Source organism: Notamacropus eugenii, chromosome 7 (assembly GCF_028372415.1).
Source record: "Notamacropus eugenii isolate mMacEug1 chromosome 7, mMacEug1.pri_v2, whole genome shotgun sequence".
NCBI classification, from domain to species: Eukaryota; Metazoa; Chordata; class Mammalia; order Diprotodontia; family Macropodidae; genus Notamacropus; species Notamacropus eugenii.
In genome coordinates this window covers 103,352,350-103,370,951 of record NC_092878.1, presented here as the reverse complement: position 1 = coordinate 103,370,951, position 18,602 = coordinate 103,352,350, and the positions used below count along the sequence as shown (strand labels likewise).

Below are 18,602 nucleotides of genomic sequence, written 5' to 3'. Positions count from 1 at the left end.
GCTTGGTGAGACATAGAAGATGCCAAGGTCATCCACCACCTCCTAGGCCAACACCAGTTGCCTCAACTTTTGTCTTGCCAGTGGACTTTGATGACTCTGAAAGTGAGATTGAGACTGACAACTTTGCCTCACTGAAGTCCAATTCACTTATAAGTCAAGACCTCAACCTGAAAGATCCTCTTTGAAAATGAAGGATAAACAGCAGGTTTGAAAAAAAAAAACAAAGGCAAAGGGATGGGATCAGAGTACCCACCTTTCCCAACAGAGTGGTTAATACTCCCAGAAAACAAACAAAACCAGACAAAAATGGGGCCACTCAGAATGACTCAGAACAAATTTAAATAGTGTAATACTGGAAGGGTATGAAAAGGTCATGTTGTAAAGTGTCCTAAATGCCAAATAGGGGAGTTTTGTTGGATCCTAGTGGCAACAGGAGGTGGTTGAATGAAGTGTCTATGTGTGTGTGTGTGTGTGTGTGTGTGTGTGTGTGTGTGTGTGTGTGTGTGTGTGTGTGAGAGAGAGAGAGAGAGAGAGAGAGAGAGAGAGAGAGAGAGAGAGAGAGAGAGAGAGAGAGAAGGAAGGAAACAGAGAGAAGAAGGAGAAGAAAGGACAGATGGAGGACTGAATGGAAACACACAGAAAGAGGTGGGTATCTATAGAGAGGAGAGGAACGAAAGAGGGGGAAGGAGGGAGAAAGAGAGGGAGAAGAAAAAAGTGTGAAAGCAGAACAGAAGAGGCCTAATGGGAAAAGAGGAACAAAAATTCACTGAGGAAAAGAATTCCTTAAGAAACAGAATTAGCCAGAGAAAAAAAAAAGAGGTATAAAAGTTCCCTGAAGAAAATAATTTATTAAAAATTAGAAGTGGGCAAGTGGAAGCTGACACCATGAAACATCAAAAAACAATAAAACAAAGTCAAAAGAATGAAAAATGGAAGAAAATGTGAACTATCTCATTGGCAAAACAAATGACTTGGAAAATAGATCTAGGAGAGATAATTTAAGAATTATTTAACTACCTGAAAACCATGATGAAAGAAAGAGCTCCACAGAATATTTCAAGAAACAAAAGCTGGTTTGGAGTAGCAGCAATGGGTAGGGGTTAAGCTGTCTGTAGGGAAGTATGATGGGGCAGAGAAGTAGGCTCACCTTGGAATCATAAGGTTGGGGGTAGGGTTTATCTTTCAAAAGGGAGGCAGGTCCTTAGGTCCTTCCTGCAAAGAGGAGTGGTAGGGCAGGGCTCTGCCTGGGTAGGACAGATGGGGTGGGGCTTAGCCCATCTCCCAGGTGGTTGCTATAATACTTGTGGTTGCAGCTGTGCAGTACACACAGTACAGACTACTCCAGACTTCTGTCGTTTTGAGGTAAGTGCGGCACTCACCAACCCCCCCTACCTCTTTACTGGATCCTCGAATGGGAGCCACCTTGCACCTTCTGTTTTCCCTTCTGAGTGTGGCACCTATCTGGTGCTGCTGCTGCTGCTGCTACGTGTGTGTGTGTGTGTGTGTCCTTGTCCTTTTTCCACAGGGTGATGAAATGGAAAGAGCCAAGGGGCTTCGAATCAGAGGACTATGAGTCTGTTTTCTTACCTGTAAAAGGGGCTCTGCTAAATACCTATAATGGTACTGCAGCTCTCCCTGCATGTATCTATGATACCTAGCCCATACTTGCACACAAACAATTTTACCTTTGGGAACAGGGCAATTTGAAATTTCTCAGACCATAAAGTTTATCTAATGGAGCCCAATCGTCCACGGGGTTATTTATTTCCTCTTCTATTTGTTCAAACAACAGTTTTTTTTTCCTTTCCCCCTTCCTCCAAGATATTATCCATATTTAAAAATTAACTAACTGTATCTAAGACTTCTAGGAAATTTTAGTTTGAAGGTGTGTAGCAAACAGGATCTTTAAAAGAATTGAATTATGGAGGGTTATTGTAACAATATAAAAATGCAACAAAGGTAGCAGTTGAAGACTGTCAGGTTAGATTTATGTATTCCTCAAAGAGTATCCAGGGTCCAAGGGTAGTGACTTGAACCCTTGGCTTAAAAGTGCTGTCTATGCAAAAGCAGAATACATACATCTCTCACCTTGGTTCTGAGTATTTTGTACCCTTCTGACTTTTGGTTTTGCTTTTCCCAGTTTGCACAGAGTGTTTGAGGAAGTGAAAACAGAATTTCAGGGCATATTGTAACAGCATGTTGAACTTTCATCCAACATGAAGTAAAGATTGATTGCTCCTTGACCCAATTCAATCACAACCATTAGTTTTGGGTATTTAACCACTCTTTCCCATTTTTTTGCAGCAGTAAATCGTTTTCCCAAAACCACTCTGCAATCTCCCCTGATATTTTTCTGTGTCACTCCAATAAACTCCACTAATAGATAACAAAACCAGAGAAAACAAAGCAATTAATAATTTTAATTTTCATAATGAAATAGCATAACATTTTCCTTAATGATGTGAATTGATTAGTCTCTTACTAGGTTAACCAAAACAATCCTGGATGAAAGATGGCAGGATAGAGGCAACGTGGTGCAGGGGAAAACATGCTATACTTTTAAGTCATAGGACTAGGACTGAAAGCATAATTTCCCTTACTGTACTTGTGGAACCTTTGGCTTTATCTTCCTGTGCTATCATTTCCGTAACTGCAAAGTGAAAGGGTTAGATCTATACCCCTTCCAGCTATAAATCTATGATCCTATGAACTAATGAGATAGATATTATCACCATTTTGTAGAGGTTGCAACTGAGGCTTAGAGAGATTAGGTGATTTAGGCTATGGTCTCAACTCTAGTAAATTTTGTAATCCAGGTGTTTGTTTGTTTTTTTTCCTAATCCAAAATCCAGAGCTCAATATACTGCTTTTTCCCTCGAGTAATAACAAATAATTTTTTTTAAAGAGCGTTCACAAAAATGTCAGCTTTAAACTTTATTTCACATTGAGAGAAACTGTGAAAAAGATGTACATCTTTCCCTCTACAGGAAAACATTTCAGCGGAATGTAAGAGATTTCTTACCATAAATAAAGTAATATCTCACTGATTTCCATATTAACTAAAACAGTTAATGTTTTTCAAAATAAAGTGATTCAGTAAATGATTGTTTTAAATTTTTAATCCCGTACCTTAACCTTATGGTTTGATTATTAACATTCCATACAGGACATTACTAAATTATTTCCATTATGTGTTAATTAGCCCCTATTTAATAAAGATGCATTGATAACATAGCAATACAATAGAACAATTAAAACCCCACGCATACTTTTCTGTTTTATCTTCAAGTATTCTAATAACACAATGGTAGTTATAGGGTTCTGACTAGTTACACAGTCCTATTGGCTCATTAACAAATTTGCCTCTTAATAATTTTCCAAATGATCTGAGACTATTATCTATATAAAAATCAATTTTTTATGTTTGCACAAAAATTAATTCTAAAAAGGCATTTGAAAAAGTCAGAATCTCACATTGCTGAATTGACCATAAAAAAAAAAACAAAAACCCCAGCAAATTCTGGTAATGGCTAATGAATTTTCGACAGTGCTTGGTTTAGAATCTATCTATAAAACAGAGAACCTCAAATGCAAATTAATCTACTGAAACTCAAGCATTCCTATATCCATGACAGGAAAGTAATTGAAATTAAACATCTAACTCATGTTCATAACAAATTTGAGAGTTGTCATCAACTTGAAGATCATCAAGGAATTTTCAGAATTGAAACGATGATTAAATGTTCCAGGATATGGAGGTATGAATAAAAGGTTCTTAGCATTTTTCTCTGTTGAGTTTTCTTAAAGGTACATTCCTCAGATATATAAAAACTTGCTCTAACAAGGCAAAACATTACCTTTCACAAAGGAAAATAAGCTATTTCCACTCTATTAGTCTCCAATCAACAAAGTAAAGGAAATCCTTTAGGACCAAAATCCAGGAAGCATTTAAACTACTTGATGTGGAATGACAACATATATTTTCCAGCTGATTACAGCAAAATAAAATCTTGAATTTTCTCTCATTAAGCAACCTGTAAATTTTATTGACCTAAATGGATCTTAGCTTGCATTAATATACAATTTAAGAAATAAGCAATTTTGAAAGTTAAAAACAATGTATTTTGTTCCTATCAAATAAATGTATCCAATGTACCATATGTCTGATTCAGGGTATCAATTCACAGCAACACATTAACACCAGAGGCCTTGGTATGAAGAAAATATTTGGTCTGCTAGGAGGGATAATATGGGAAGAGTGAGTTTCATTATCCGAGAGGAAAAATGAGACAAAAATGATTTTTGAAAAAAGGTTAACAGAGCCTGGTCTCTAAGCAGAAGGGCCATTAAGATGGAAGAGCACGATATTACTTATACACTGACAATGAGAAGCATTATCCCATATTTTCAGGGATAATGTAATACCACCTCATTCTTATTATGAATTATACACACACATATATGAATACATATATAAAAGTACAGAAAAGATGCACGGTGACGAAGCAGTTTTGGAGCAAATCCCTACACTGAGTCACAGCATGCATGAAGTCATTCTATTTTAACTGCTCATTTATACCTGAACAGGTTTTCATTAAGCACTAACACTTGTTTGGAATGATCTCATCCAAAGAGTCAGGCTGCAGTGTTTTGTCTTAGTCTGCTGAGTTACATTTGGAGACAACTCAGCTGCCTCATTTGTTATAATACTTGTATATTTTATGACTTATATCATACAGATATATGTATAGAAACTTGAAAGACCATAATTTTCCCAAGAGACATTATTTCGTCTGTATTATTGGCATGTATTTGCCAATTGGTAGTAACACTTCAGTAGTAGAAGTGAAGTTTCAGGACTGGGCGTGTGAAAAGGTTTATTCCCGACTACAGTGATGCTGGTGTACTTCTATAGAAGGCCTCTTACATGATGTCAGTAGGAGCTTATCAAGCTTGACATCCAAGATTTCCTGGCTACATGAACTGTGCATCATGCCTTCATAGGTATGGAAGCTTACATTAGATGGATTTACCAAGGTTCTTAGCTTTTCAACAGTGAGAGAGCCAAACATAAGGGGAACCAAAGGGTCACAGTCTCCATGACACTGGAGAATAGAAATATCTTTATGAACACCACTGATGGGACCCTGTGGAAATGAAGATCGAAGTGGAAGCTGACAGCTGAGGGCCATAATCCCAGCCAATTTCTGCTGTGATGTAAGAGCAGTATACAAAGACACAGCTCCTCCCTGAGAAAATCCTCCGAAAACAGTCCTACGAGATGGAATTCCATGCTTCTCTTCTTGTTCTATTAAAGCCTTAATATTTTCTGCAGCTTGTTTCATTTCATACTCATCCTCTTGTGAGTCAGGAGAGAGTCCAATGATATCAACCCAAGAAGGCGTAGCCCTGCTCATGCTTAGGGTGACAGCCCTAACTGGTGCGAGTGGACAAATACATTTGGTGTGTGAACTTCTGATGCCTGCAAAAGCTTCTGCCCATCTATGCCTGCTATCTCCTAATCCATGAAGAAAAACACCCGCGGCGCTGGCCCTCCTGGCTGCGGGCACTATGGCGAGGAGCAGCGCCGACATGTTGTTACCGCACATACACTGGGCTCCAGCGACAACCCGCTTCGGAACTGGAAGGGAGCAAGGGAGGACGGCCTGGTGACAGAGGGCATTCGAGCATCGTTTCCCCGACGCTCCCTCGACCAGGCTCGCTCGCCCAGGCTTGAGAGTGGGTGGCGCCGGGGGTGGGGGCCATAACAAATAATTTTTCAGCTCTGTACTTCTATTGATGTGGACCATGATACGTATAGCGCCAGAAACACTAGCTGATAATGGCACTCCTTCAAGAAGGAGAAATGGGGGAGATACAAACTGAGTCGATCACCATCAGTGTCCTACAATGAACTAAGTGACTTGATCAGCATGAGAAAAAAGATGATCATTTTCTGTAGTCCTCTGACTCAGTAGTTCTCAAAGAAATCGAATTCAGATACCTGGTAATCCCAGACACCCTCTTAAAAAAATTTGAAATGATGCATCTTAAATTTAATAATTTATTGCCAATTTGTGGGTTTTATTCTTCATTGAAATTTTGATAGCACAATATTGCATCATGTAACCGTATGGTATCATTATAAACAAGTCCTTACATGCATATATTCCTGCAGACACATGCTGGACTTTCTGACAATGCACAACATGCTTACTTGCCAACACTTCTTTGTAAAGACCTGTCTGTGAACTTGACCACTTATGGGTTATAACTTACATTTTGTGCGTTTATTGGGAAAATAATGTAATCACTATGACTTTAACTCTGTTACACAACAGATGAAACCTGGTCAAATGGTTGTTCAAAATTTTCTTCTCTTCTCTTCTTTCCTTATGCTTCCACTGCTCCCTTATTTTTATTCAACACCCCCCAATTGCACCTGAGGCTACTACCAACCCCCAATCATTCCAGCAGCCTCTGGTGGTGGTATCACACACTTGGGGAACCTCTGCTACAGGTGCCCTTCACTGAATTAAACTTTGTATGTCCCTCACTGTCTGGCCTGGCACTTTGCTCTGATTTGAATTTCTTCCTGAGGATTACATTCTTTCCATTGTAATTCCACACAACACTAGTATCATGAATATATCTAGAGGATATAAAAGGTATAATATGAGTGATCCTCACTCATATGTACAGGAAGCATTGTATATATCTGTATCTCATTTTGAGATTTTACATTCTTCAATTAGTTATGACTGGTAAACCTTGCTTGGTGAGGCATCTTCAAAACTGCTTTTGCCAGTAACCATTTAATTTTTAAAAATAACTATCAATATGACTTCAAAGGAAGGTACAGTTTTAACTGAAATGTCTTTAATAACTGATCATTCAGAGCAGATACAGAAATGTTAAAGCAGAAATAACCTTTTAACCATCTGCCTTATTTCTGTTTATTAATTCTTCTGATATATGATATAATTTTTTAAAAGAGCAAATGTTTCTAATGGGAGACTTTTCCCTCAAGCCTTCATGATGAGATCTCTCTTCCTAAATAAATGCATATTGACTTCAGCAGGAAAGGAAGTCATCATTCCTTTAGATAATATATAGATGTTAGTATGTTACTCATCAATACTCTTCTATCTAGGGTGCTGATTACTCTATGGGAAAATGCTGGTAAGATCATGTAAAGGATATTTGTGTACTTTTCTGTGAGAGTCTATATTTGAGAACGGATAGGTTGTAAGTCCATTGTATTTACCACTCACCTTTACCAAAAGAGAAAAAAAAAATGTGGCATTTGAAGAAAAATTCTTAGAGCTGCTTGTTGCTTAAAACTATAATTAGCAGATAAGGGGTTTTGGGGGAGGACCTGGGATGTAAGTGATAAAGGGATCTTCTGTGGAAGAAGACCCCTCTACCGATGCAGGTGGGCACCTCCCACTTTGTTGTCCAGGGCAGTGAGAAGTTAAGAGTCCCTAAAAAAGTCCAGGGTCCTACTGCCAGTGTGTTCATTACAACTGCAATCTCTTTACATCAAGTAGTGCTAATATTGTTTAAAACACAGGATCCTTGGTGGGAAAGCTCTTCAGGTTCTTAACTCATAGCTTCCTTTCTATGAGGGAAGGCAGTGAGATGAATTTTATTTTTCACAGGAATTTTCTTACGATTTCTGCACTACAACTTTTTTCTTTCTGGAAAGATATTTTGAAGATATCCTTCAATTCACCAGCAGAGCTGAGTCCCTTTGCCATTCCTTCACAAACAATTTGACTATTTGGAAAAAAGAACAAACGAACTATAATTTTGCATTACCTTTATGCTAGAGAAAGTGTTGGTTTCCTAAATGATTACAATCTTTAGTTTTGTGAAAGACAAGATGATTTGTTAGGGCCTGGGGAAAATAAGGGGCATAAATGAGTAATCAGATGTTTTTATGAGTACTTTTGATTAACTTTTCTGTTTTCTTTTGACTATTCTAGTCAGTAATAGAAGCACCATGGCAAATACTGAAATCACAGTCGATTCAAAATCCATCCAAAGTGCAGGACTGTAAGTATTTCCATAAAAATTCTAGATCTTCTTGAAAAGAACTTCATAACTAGCATTAAACATAATAAAACAAGTGATGCCAATGTGACCTCTTAAATTGACAGAGAAAGTCACCATACTACCTCCAGTTGGCTAGGCTCTGTCCTTGGTGTCCTGGCTATCTCTTCACTCTTTTCCTTGATGGCTCTATTTTCATATCTTCAGTTCACCATGAAAATGATTCTGAAATTGACAACTCCAGCCTATCTCTTCCCAGTGGTTCTAGTCTGTGTTTTTCCAGCTGTCTGCTGGGTATCTCTCTAACACCTCAAATTGTACAAAATTAAATTCCTCTTCTAGTCTGAGAAAATAGACGCTAAGTCTATGAACCTAAGTAAGTGACTTACTTCTCTGGGCCTCAGTTTGTCTTTCTATAAAACAAGGGAGCCTCACTCAGTGACCTGTAAGGTTATATCCAACTCTAAATCTATAACTAGTTTTTAAGTGGCATGGTGCTTTCATTCCTACTAATACAGAAGATACTGAATAAAGATAACCTTTTGATGACTCAGCATTTTTGCACATCAAATACTCTATACAAATTCTAACACAAGTCAAGTCAACAAGTGTTTATTGAGTGCTTACTATGAGCCAGGCACTTTATAAATGCTGGCATCACAAAGAAAGACAAAAAAAAATAGTTCCTATTGTGCAGGACTTTAGAGTCGAATGAGAGAGATACTAGATGGCAGCTATGTAACGTACAGACAAGATATATAGAGAATAAAGGAGAGGTTATCCCAGAGAGACAGCTCTATCTTTAAGGGGGAATCAGAAAGAGTATCTTAGTGAAGGTGGAATTTTACCTGAGGCTTGAAGGAAGCTGGGGAAGCAAGGAGGCCAAGGTAAGGAGGGAAAGAATTCTAGGCATGGGGGACAGCCAGTGAAAATGCAGTTAGCCAGAGAAGCTTAATGGCTCAGGCCTACAGTCTGTGCTACTGGGAGGCTGGGGCTCATGGTTCTTTGGATTTTAAAAGTTCTGAACTGAAATAGGGCTAAATCAGATGCCTGTACTAAGTCTGTCCCCAGCATGGAGAGTCTCTGGGAATACTGTATGCCTAAGGAGGAGTGAACCAGCCCAGCTGGGCAATGGAGCAGCTCAGAGCTTCAGCCAGGGGCCCTTCCAGCCTCAGTCTACAGGTAACATAGCTGAGAGATGAGAGGGTCTTGTGTGAGCAACAACTAGGATGCCGGTGTTGATAGGCTATATAGAGTATGTATAGGGAGGTAAGGGGCAAGAAGATTGGAAAGGTGAGAAGGGACCAGTTTAGGAAGGCTCTGAAAGGCAAACGGAAGATTTTCTATTTGATTCTAGAGGTAATAGTAAACTACTAAAGTTTGTTGGGGGAGAGGGGCCAGACCTGTATTTCAGGAAGCTTGCTTTGACAGCTGAGTGGAAGATGGACAGGAATGGGGAGAGACTTAAGGCCAGAAGATCAAGCAGCAGGCTATTTCAATAACACAGGTGTGAGGTGATGTGGGGGCATGTACCAGATTGGTGTCACTGTCAGAGGAGAGGAGCAGACTTATATGTGAGATGTGAGAAAGACAGAAGAAGAGGTGAGGGCTGAGTTTTGGACATGTTGAGTTTAGAATGTCATCCAGTTTGAGATGTTCAGGAGGCAGTTAAAGATCAAGACTGATCAGGGGAAAGCTGCATATATGGGTCTGGAAATCACTTTGAAATCATGGGAGCTTATGAGATCACCAAATAAAGTAGTTTAGAGGGAGAAGAGAAGAGGGCCCATGACACAGTATTGGGGGATTCTCAGTTCCTTTGTAAATGGAAGTGGGTGAAGATTCAGCCAAAGGGGTATCAGACAAGTAGAAGGTGAACCAGGAGAGAGAGAGAGAGAGAGAGAGAGAGAGAGAGAGAGAGAGAGAGAGAGAGAGAGAGAGAGACAGAGAGAGAGAGACAGAGAGAGAGAGACAGAGAGAGACAGAGAGAGAGAGACAGAGAGAGACAGAGAGAGACAGAGAGAGACAGAGAGAAAGAGAGAGAGAGAGAGAGAGAGAGAAAGAGAGAGAGAGAGAGAGAGACAGAGAGACAGAGAGACAGAGAGAGAGACAGAGAGAGAGAGAGAGAGAGTGAGACAGAGACAGAGACAGAGAGACAGAGAGACAGAGACAGAGAGAGACAGAGAAGAGAGAGGTAGACAGAGATAGAGAAAGAGAACACTGCACTGAAAATCTGACAGTGTAGAAGAAGGATACAGATTTTAAGAAGATCATTAGAATGAGCAATTAAGAGACTATTAATAGGTTAGAGAAATTGCATTTAGTGGGACATCAGAGAGTTCAGAAGAGAGTGAGAGGAAGACAAGCGGAGGCAGAGATCTTAGACTGCCTTCTGCAGGGCAGAAGTTTAGCCATGAATGGGAGGAGCTCTGTAGGCTGATAACAAGCAGGGATGATCAAGGGAAGGGTGTTTTTGAAGATGGGGAAGACATAGATGTTATTTTCAGGTAGCAGGCAAGCAGCCAGGAGAGGTAGGGAGAGAATGGAGATTAGTGAGAGTGTCTTGACCTCGGATGCTAGTGAGATACTGAACACTGGATATTCCCATACTGCTATACTTCTCTTCTTGGGTCCATGATTTTTTCTCTAATTGTTATATCTTTCCTAGCTTGGCATGAGGTCTTGAAGGGCCCTCTTTGGAATCAAATGCATGGATTTTAATATTTGTGATGACCTCATCTAATCTATCTGTGTAAAACTCTCATTTTCTTAATTGTGTGCTAGCTTTGGTATATTCTGTTGTATATAAAACAAATTTTTCCACATTACTGAGTTATTGTATTTGTAACACTTCTTCCATGATTAAGCACCAGCCAAATTAATTCACCTTAATAACTTACCTAAATAAAACTCTTTACTGGATACTTATTCTTATCTGCACGTTTTCTAGGTTTTCTGTTGATTTTATGAGCAATTTTTTCAAGACTTCACCAGATTTATCTGAATGAATTAGCTGATTCTTCTTGAATGTTTAATTGACAAATTAAATCCAATTGATTAAAATTTTCCTAAAACTGCACAAAATGTTTTTGATTGATTGTGAAAAAACCAATATCAAAAGTAACTTGTGGCTATAGAACATATTATTTCATTTCCAAACAGAGAGATCTTCCATGGTACCAAGTCAGCAGACAGCTATAAAATGAATTATCCAGAAATGGGGTTATGTGTAATAATCATTAATGAAAATTTTAACTCAAACATTGGTGCGTATCATAATGTTTTGTTATTTTCCCCACATTCTATGACCAAGAGTTGCTTGGTTATGCAATAGAGAATCGATAGTAGCACTAATACTAGTGGCTAAATGAGAAATCAGATCATTTCTTTAAGAGATTTTACTGGCAAAATTTAAGTTCCTTGCAGCCTTTACTTAGAAGGATCAAAGGGTCATAGATAGAATTGGAAGGGAGGTCAATCATCATCTAGTTCTACTATTTCCTTTGCAGAAACTGACCTTTAATATAGTAAAACACACTATTAAGCAATAGTTTTGTAGGTGAATAAGGTTATAGATTCATCTGGATTTCTCTTTCGGTGGTAGTCACCAAACAGTATCATTTCATTATTTAACCACAATTTACAAAATGGCTGAGACTAGACACATATGACCTTTTATTTCAAAGGAACCTTACTGACTGTCTGATCCAGCTCCTTTGCTCTGCAGAGGTGGAAACTGAGGCACAGAGAGGCCTAGCCAAGGTTACCCAACTAGTGAACAGCAGAAATGGGTCTCAGTGTTCTGACTCCACCACCAAGGTGTTATTCTCCCAGGGTCTCAGATTAAGATCAACATATTATTGCTGCTAAAAAATAGCTAGCAGTGAAAATATCAGCTGGAGCATAGCACACTAAATGATACAGAAAACAAAGTTATGTGGTTTAGAACAATAGCTAGTATTTCTATTAAAAAAATTTGGGCACCTTCTCTATCCCTAGCTCTGAGCCGGGTATTAGGCACGGGTAATGCAAAAGAAACACATTAGCTTGTCCTTAACAAAAAGGAGTTTTTATTATTTTTGGGAAATAATCAGAGAACATTAGATTTAATATGGTTAGGAGTCAAAATGTTGTGTCAGCTAAACTATTTTAACTGCTAAGTAGGTATAGCGTTTTTCTAGTGGAGAATAATGAGAACTTTTATTAAGATGATCCAACTAGAGCTTGATTTTGTATTCAGAAGAGCAGATTATGAATTGTTTTCACCTTTGACCTGATCTCTTGATTTCTTTCTTTTTTTATTAAAATTAGATATATGTTTTTCAGGTAACAAAAATTTATCTTCTGTCCTTCTTCCCTTCCCTCCTGGAAAAGAAAGAATAAAAGCCACACTTATAATACATACTCAAGAAGAACAAAATTCTGCATTGACCTTTTCCAAAAAATTAATGTCCCAATCTGCAGCCTGAGTCTGTGTCCTCTATGAGGAAGTGACTAGCATGTGTCATCGTGAGTCTTCTGGAATTTTGCTTGGTCATTATTTTGGTCACAGTTCTTAAGTCTTTCAGATGTGTTTATCTTCCCAGTATTGTGGCTGACTTCCCATGTTTCCCTGAAACTGTCCCCTTCATCATTTCTTACAGCTCAGTCACAATATCCCATTATATTCATGGACTTTAATTTGTTCAGGCTTTCCCTAATTGAGAGACAGCCCTTAGTTTCCAGTTCTATGACACTCATGAAAAGAGCTGATAAATATATTTTTGTGCACATGACCCCCTTCCCTCTTTCTTTGATCTCTTTGGTGTATACACCTAGTAGCGAAGTGAGTCTATACTCACTGGACCAAAGAATATGTACGATTTAGAAACTTTTGCAGTCTAGTTCCAAATTGCTTTCCACATTGGCTGGAAATCCCAAACTTCCACATTCGAGCTGGCTCACAGCTACTCTAACAATGCCCATTTTCCCACAGGTGTGGGAATCGTCACTTTTGTCAACTTTGCCAATCTGAGGAGTATGGGATGAAACTTTAATGTTGTTTTCATTTGCATTTTTCTAGTTATTAATAATTTGGAGCATTTTCTCATATGGCCAACTTGAATTTCTTCCTGTGAAAACTGACAGTCTTATTCTTTAGCCATTTGCCAATTGGACAACATCTTTAAAGCCTTGTTGCAAAACTGATGAGCACTGAGGCAGGAGTCAGGAAGATCTGAGTTCAGATTCAGCTTCAGACACTTACTAGGTTTGTGACCCTAGGCAAGTGACTTAACCTCTGTCTGCCTCAGTTTCTTGAACTGTAAAATGGTGATAATAATATCACCTTCCTCCCAGGGTTACTGTAAGGATCTAATGAGATAATATTTGTAAAATGCTTAGCAAAGTGCTCAGCACATTGTAGGTACTTAAGAAATACTGGCTATTATTATCAGCATCATCATCTTTGGTCACCTGCCTTCAAACAACAGTTTATTTTGAAACTGTAAATAAACATTCTCTTTCTTTTCAGACATGCCAACTCGTTTTCGTACAGACAAAGATGGAGCAAACCTCAAGGAAACATTCGAGAGCTTGAAATATGAAGTCAGGGTAACAAAAGATGTGACATGTGAACGAATGAAGCAAATAATGGACAATGGTAATAACTTATAGAATGACTGCAAGTTTGGCTCATGATTAGACATATCCCACAGGAAGAAAGGGTGAGATTTTGCAAAGTTATACATGAATTTACATTCCAACTTTGTGGAATGCTTGAAATGTACCTCACTTCTAAAAAAGCAAGAACTGAACCAGAGCACCTCTTAAGGTCCCAATCCAATCCTCTCTCATTTTATTGTTCTCATAGAATTGATTCTGAAGTGATGTGTGTGTGTGTGTTTTTTTTAATATATTCCAAGTTTCTAAAGAAGATCACAGTCAGAGGAGCAGTTTTGTTTGCGTGATTCTAAGTCATGGTGAAGAAAAAAAAATCTATGGAACGGATGGATCCATTGAACTGAAAGAACTAACATATTTCTTTAAAGGGGATAAATGTAGAAGTCTAACAGGAAAACCAAAGCTTTTTATTATTCAGGTAAAACATTGTTTGGGGATTGTTTATTCAGTTTGTAGAGTTTTCAAAAGTCCTTTAGATTTCTCATTCTCAGGATCTTAATTTGGAAACTTATTTGAAACCTCCACTAAACAAAGAATGGTAGAAATAAAAGTGAAATTCAGTTGTTAGTTTACTGATTTCCATTTATCTCTGTCATCTCCATCAACAATAAATCCAGAAGATCCTGAATTGTCTGATGTTTAAGACAATTGAGTGGGCACATCATAGATACATGTTAAATACCGATACCATGTATGTAGGCATATCAGTGTATAGAACGTAAACTAAGGTCTGAACATATCTGGAATATTGTATTTATTTCTGGGTGCCATGTTTTTGGAAGGATCCTAAAAAGCTATAGCACATTGAGAGCAGTGTGGTCAGGCTGATGTAGGGACTTAAATCTACATCGTGTGTGTTCCTGTGTGTATTCTTAAAGTGGAGGGGATGAGACTGACACAAATAAGACAGCTGTCTGCAGGTATTTGGGGGGGATGTCATCTACAAAGGTTAGACCTATTATACTTGGCCCTAATGGACAGAACCTGGGATAGTGAGTAGCAGTTTCAGAGGGGCAGATAATTACGTCAGTATAAGGAGTATGTGTGTGCATGTGTGCATGTGTGTGTGTGTACGTGTGTGTGTGTGTGTGTCCAAGTCCAAGAGTGTCCTGGGCTGCCTTGGGAGAGATCTTCAAGTAGAGGTTGAATGATTAATTACAAGAAATATAATAGAAGAGATTCCTGATCAGATGTAGGTTAGGTTAGGTGACATGAAGTCACCTTTCTTTTCTGAGATTGTGTGATTCTAAGCTAATAACCTACTCACTTCTATTCCTAAAATAATAAATTATTTCTGATTGTTCAAAAATTCTTCTAAATAACTAAGATAAATTGATATTTTGTCCACTGACAAAAACTGGTATTTATGATTTTCTTTCATGTATAAAATAGAAAGGGAGCATCTGGCCTGGGAACCAGGAGCCCTGAGATCAAGTGCTGCCTAACTCAGATTGTCTTTTTGTCCCTGGGCACATCAATACACTTCACAGGGTTCTAGGCCACTCTCAAAGACTGAAGTGTTAACCTGCATTGGTAGAGAGAGTTTCCTTACCTGCAAGTTCCCTGTATCAATGAAATCAGAGGTCCAGTCCCAATCTTATAGAAATACTCAAATGTACTTTGACCACGACATGAAGTTACTTTCCCATAACAGTGTTTTATAGCTAATATAGTTCAAATAACAGGACATAGGATTTAGTTGTAGATGTCTTTCCCCCTTAAAAATCACAAAGGGGTAAATGGTCTAGTACATGTGAGACCAAGTCAGGATTAGAGTTTTCTGAAAAACTTGGCTATTGATTCTGGAAGGCAACAGATAGAAAAAAATACTGACTTGAAAAATCAAAACCTGACCATGTGTTTTTATGAAATCAGATTTTTTTTGCCAAGTTATAAATGGATAAAAATTTTTCTCCCTTGAAGTCCTTGAAACTGAATGAACAACTGGGAAAGACAGCAGACGGTAGAGACCCCATCCCATGTGACCATACTTTGGGCTGTCCTGTTCTCTATAGAGAGAGCTAAAAACAAAAAATGAAGCCAGTCATTTCTGACCTAGAATTTAAAGCCCAGGAAACATTCTAATGATTTTCAAAATCTTAAAAATTCACTCTTAATTTTAGACATGGTATTTTTATTTTAACCAGGCATGCAGAGGAAAGGCATTAGATTGTGGTGTTGAGACAGACAGTGGCCCTGTTGCTGATGTTGCTGATGAGCATGTAATGTGGCAGAAAATACCTGTTGAGGCAGACTTTTTATATGCATATTCTACAGCCCCAGGTAAGAAAGAGTAGTGCAAAATTGGTATCTATTAAATATTGAAATAATTTATCACTATGAGACTGATTTTTTGTGTATATTAATGCTTATAGGAAGAGTTATACCTCAACTGCTTTGACACTAGTATTACAAAGGCTGTTGTCATTATTTTAATTCCAGTGGGATCCAGTTAATTTGTTGCGTCCTGTAATCACAGACCATATGTATGATTGACCTCTGACCTCAGCTCTTATAAATATATCACATTCATCACTATGCCTTTAACGGTAAAATGAATACAGTAACATAACATAACATAACAACCCTGGTGCTTGGGGATCAATTCCCAAATTCCCAAATTCTAACTCTGCCATGTAAGAGCTCAGTTACCATAGGAAAGGTATTTAACCTCTCTCTGCCTCAGCATCGCTCTTTGTAAAATGGGGGTAATCATCCCTGGTAGTGCCCTAGATCACATATTCAGATCAATAATCTACACTTCGATGGTACTTTAACTTGTGCAGAGCATTTTCTTCCTAATAACCCTCTGCAGAAGATAGGGCAAGTTGTATAGTCTTCATTTTATAGAAGAGGAAATTCACACTCTTTGGCTTGGTCCCTTGTCACCCTGCTCACTCACCTAGCTGCCCTCTGAGGCAGGAATTGAATCCAATTCTGACAACTTTATTCATCCATTATTTTGCCTCTCAGCAGAGAGAATGCATGGACACATGGTCAAGGGCTAGCCAAAGAGCTGGTGGTCATTATTATTGTGTCAGTATCAGCAGTGTGTCTGACAGAACACATGAATTATTAGTAAATTGATGGAATCAAATTACCCAGTAATCCAGCTCTTAGAATGGGAGAAAGTGGGGTCAGTTGGAAAGGGAAAGAGGTATTGCTTCTGTCTTTGGCTTATTCACTAGATCTTCTCCATTGGAAATGACATTTAGCAAGGAGAAGTCTGAGTGAGTCAGGTCAACAAGCTTATTAAGGTCTTGCTATGTGCCAGGCACTGTGCTAAAGCTCTAGAGAAGGAGAGAGAGTGGGAGGACCCAAGGTGAAATGGATTATGTACAGTGGCAGTCCTTCTTGAATTTCTTCACCACAAGAGGAGGTGATATGGGGAAGGGAAGGCAGTATATAGCAAATTTTCTTTCCCATATGTCAATATCACTGTCCCAAGGCAGAAAAGAGGGTTCACTTCCATGGCCAGTGAAGCCAACTGAAATCCATACTTGTTTTTTGGATAGTTTTCTCAGTAACTTCATATAATGAAGTGTGGAATCAGCTTCAATAATTGTCACTCTTGACACTTTGTGCGTTTTGTGTTTTTTTGTAGGCCACTATGCTTGGAAAAATACAAGCGATGGTTCATGGTTTATCCAGTCACTTTGTGCAGTGTTGAAACAGTATGCTCACAAGCTTGAGATTATGCAAATCCTTACAAGAGTCAATAGGAAGGTTGCCTTAGCGTTTGAGTCGCAGGTGCCATGTATTATGTCCATGCTTACTAAGGAACTATATTTTTCCCCCTAAGAAAATTCATGCATTTTAATTTGTGTGCCAAAGCCAGTGAAGATAGGTCTGAGGTGCATTTTCTTGGTGATTTAAGTTGCACACTTTGACCGTAACACAGTATGGCCGTTAGTGGTGTTTGGGAGAGAGAATCACCATTTCTGCATTTAATAGAACCAATCCATTGCTACCTCAATTTCAGGTAGTTGAAATGGAAGCTAATTAGGAGTTAATATATTGACATGTAAAGAAAAACAAATGAATATTGGCATTTATTATTTATTATTGTGTTTTTAAAACTTTGAGCAATTGGAGATTTAGGAAACAGTTCACTTTTTAGTGATATACAATCATGGATTTTGGAGGGCTTATGGAAAAATTAACACATTTTTACAGTATCTTTTTACTTACCTATGAAAGGTAGCATAGCATAGTGGGTAAAAGGATGGCTGTGGAGTCAGGAAGACCCAGTGTGCAGCATTACCTGAGATAATACTCCAGGCAAGTCACTGCACCTCTGAGTACCCCAGGGAGTGAAAACTACATTTTAGACTAGCTTCAGATCAGCATAAGTGCAGTTTCCATTGTGGGATTTCCTTCCAACAAGTGAGCTCAAGTCATCCTGACCTCGCGTTTTTTTAAAGTGAATTTACAAGTATGCATTCAATTTTTTTCAAGTGACAATAAATGATGATACTTTCTGGACCTCTGCCAGAATCATGATATTGCTAGAGACTGGCAGTGGCAGGCTTTTACTTGCAAAATTCACATTTGGAAATAAGCAAGGGAGATGTGTGAAGTTTTTTAAACATACACATTAAAATTCCATTCTTAGTTTCTGAACACACAAGGGACATGGGGCTAGGGTTTTTATATCTATCAAAAAAAAATGCAATTGAATATGAAATTTAGAAACCAGAATTCTATTTGGGCAACAATATGGGTGAACTCAGGTGTTATCCATGAGCGATACTTAATCATCAAGGGCAAACAGGATTCCTTCCTAAGGTGCTGAAACCAAGGTGCTGAAATGCCACTTATTCACCTGCATAAGAGGGGTGCTTGTGTCCAGACTGATCAGATGGACTAGCTCTTAGCCAGCAGAA

General features: G+C 38.5%; 1 long non-coding RNA gene and 1 pseudogene across 1 annotated transcript; one reads left to right on the top strand and one right to left on the bottom strand.

The window, feature by feature from the left end:
• Window positions 1-1,294: 1,294 nt before the first annotated feature.
• On the top strand, window positions 1,295-16,054 carry LOC140515061 (uncharacterized). The gene is made up of 4 exons (XR_011970827.1): window positions 1,295-1,362; window positions 7,989-8,058; window positions 13,568-14,134; window positions 15,864-16,054. It is a non-coding gene; the product is annotated as an uncharacterized lncRNA (long non-coding RNA).
• Window positions 4,878-5,609, bottom strand: LOC140513922 (acyl-protein thioesterase 1 pseudogene; annotated as a pseudogene).
• Window positions 16,055-18,602: the final 2,548 nt, after the last annotated feature.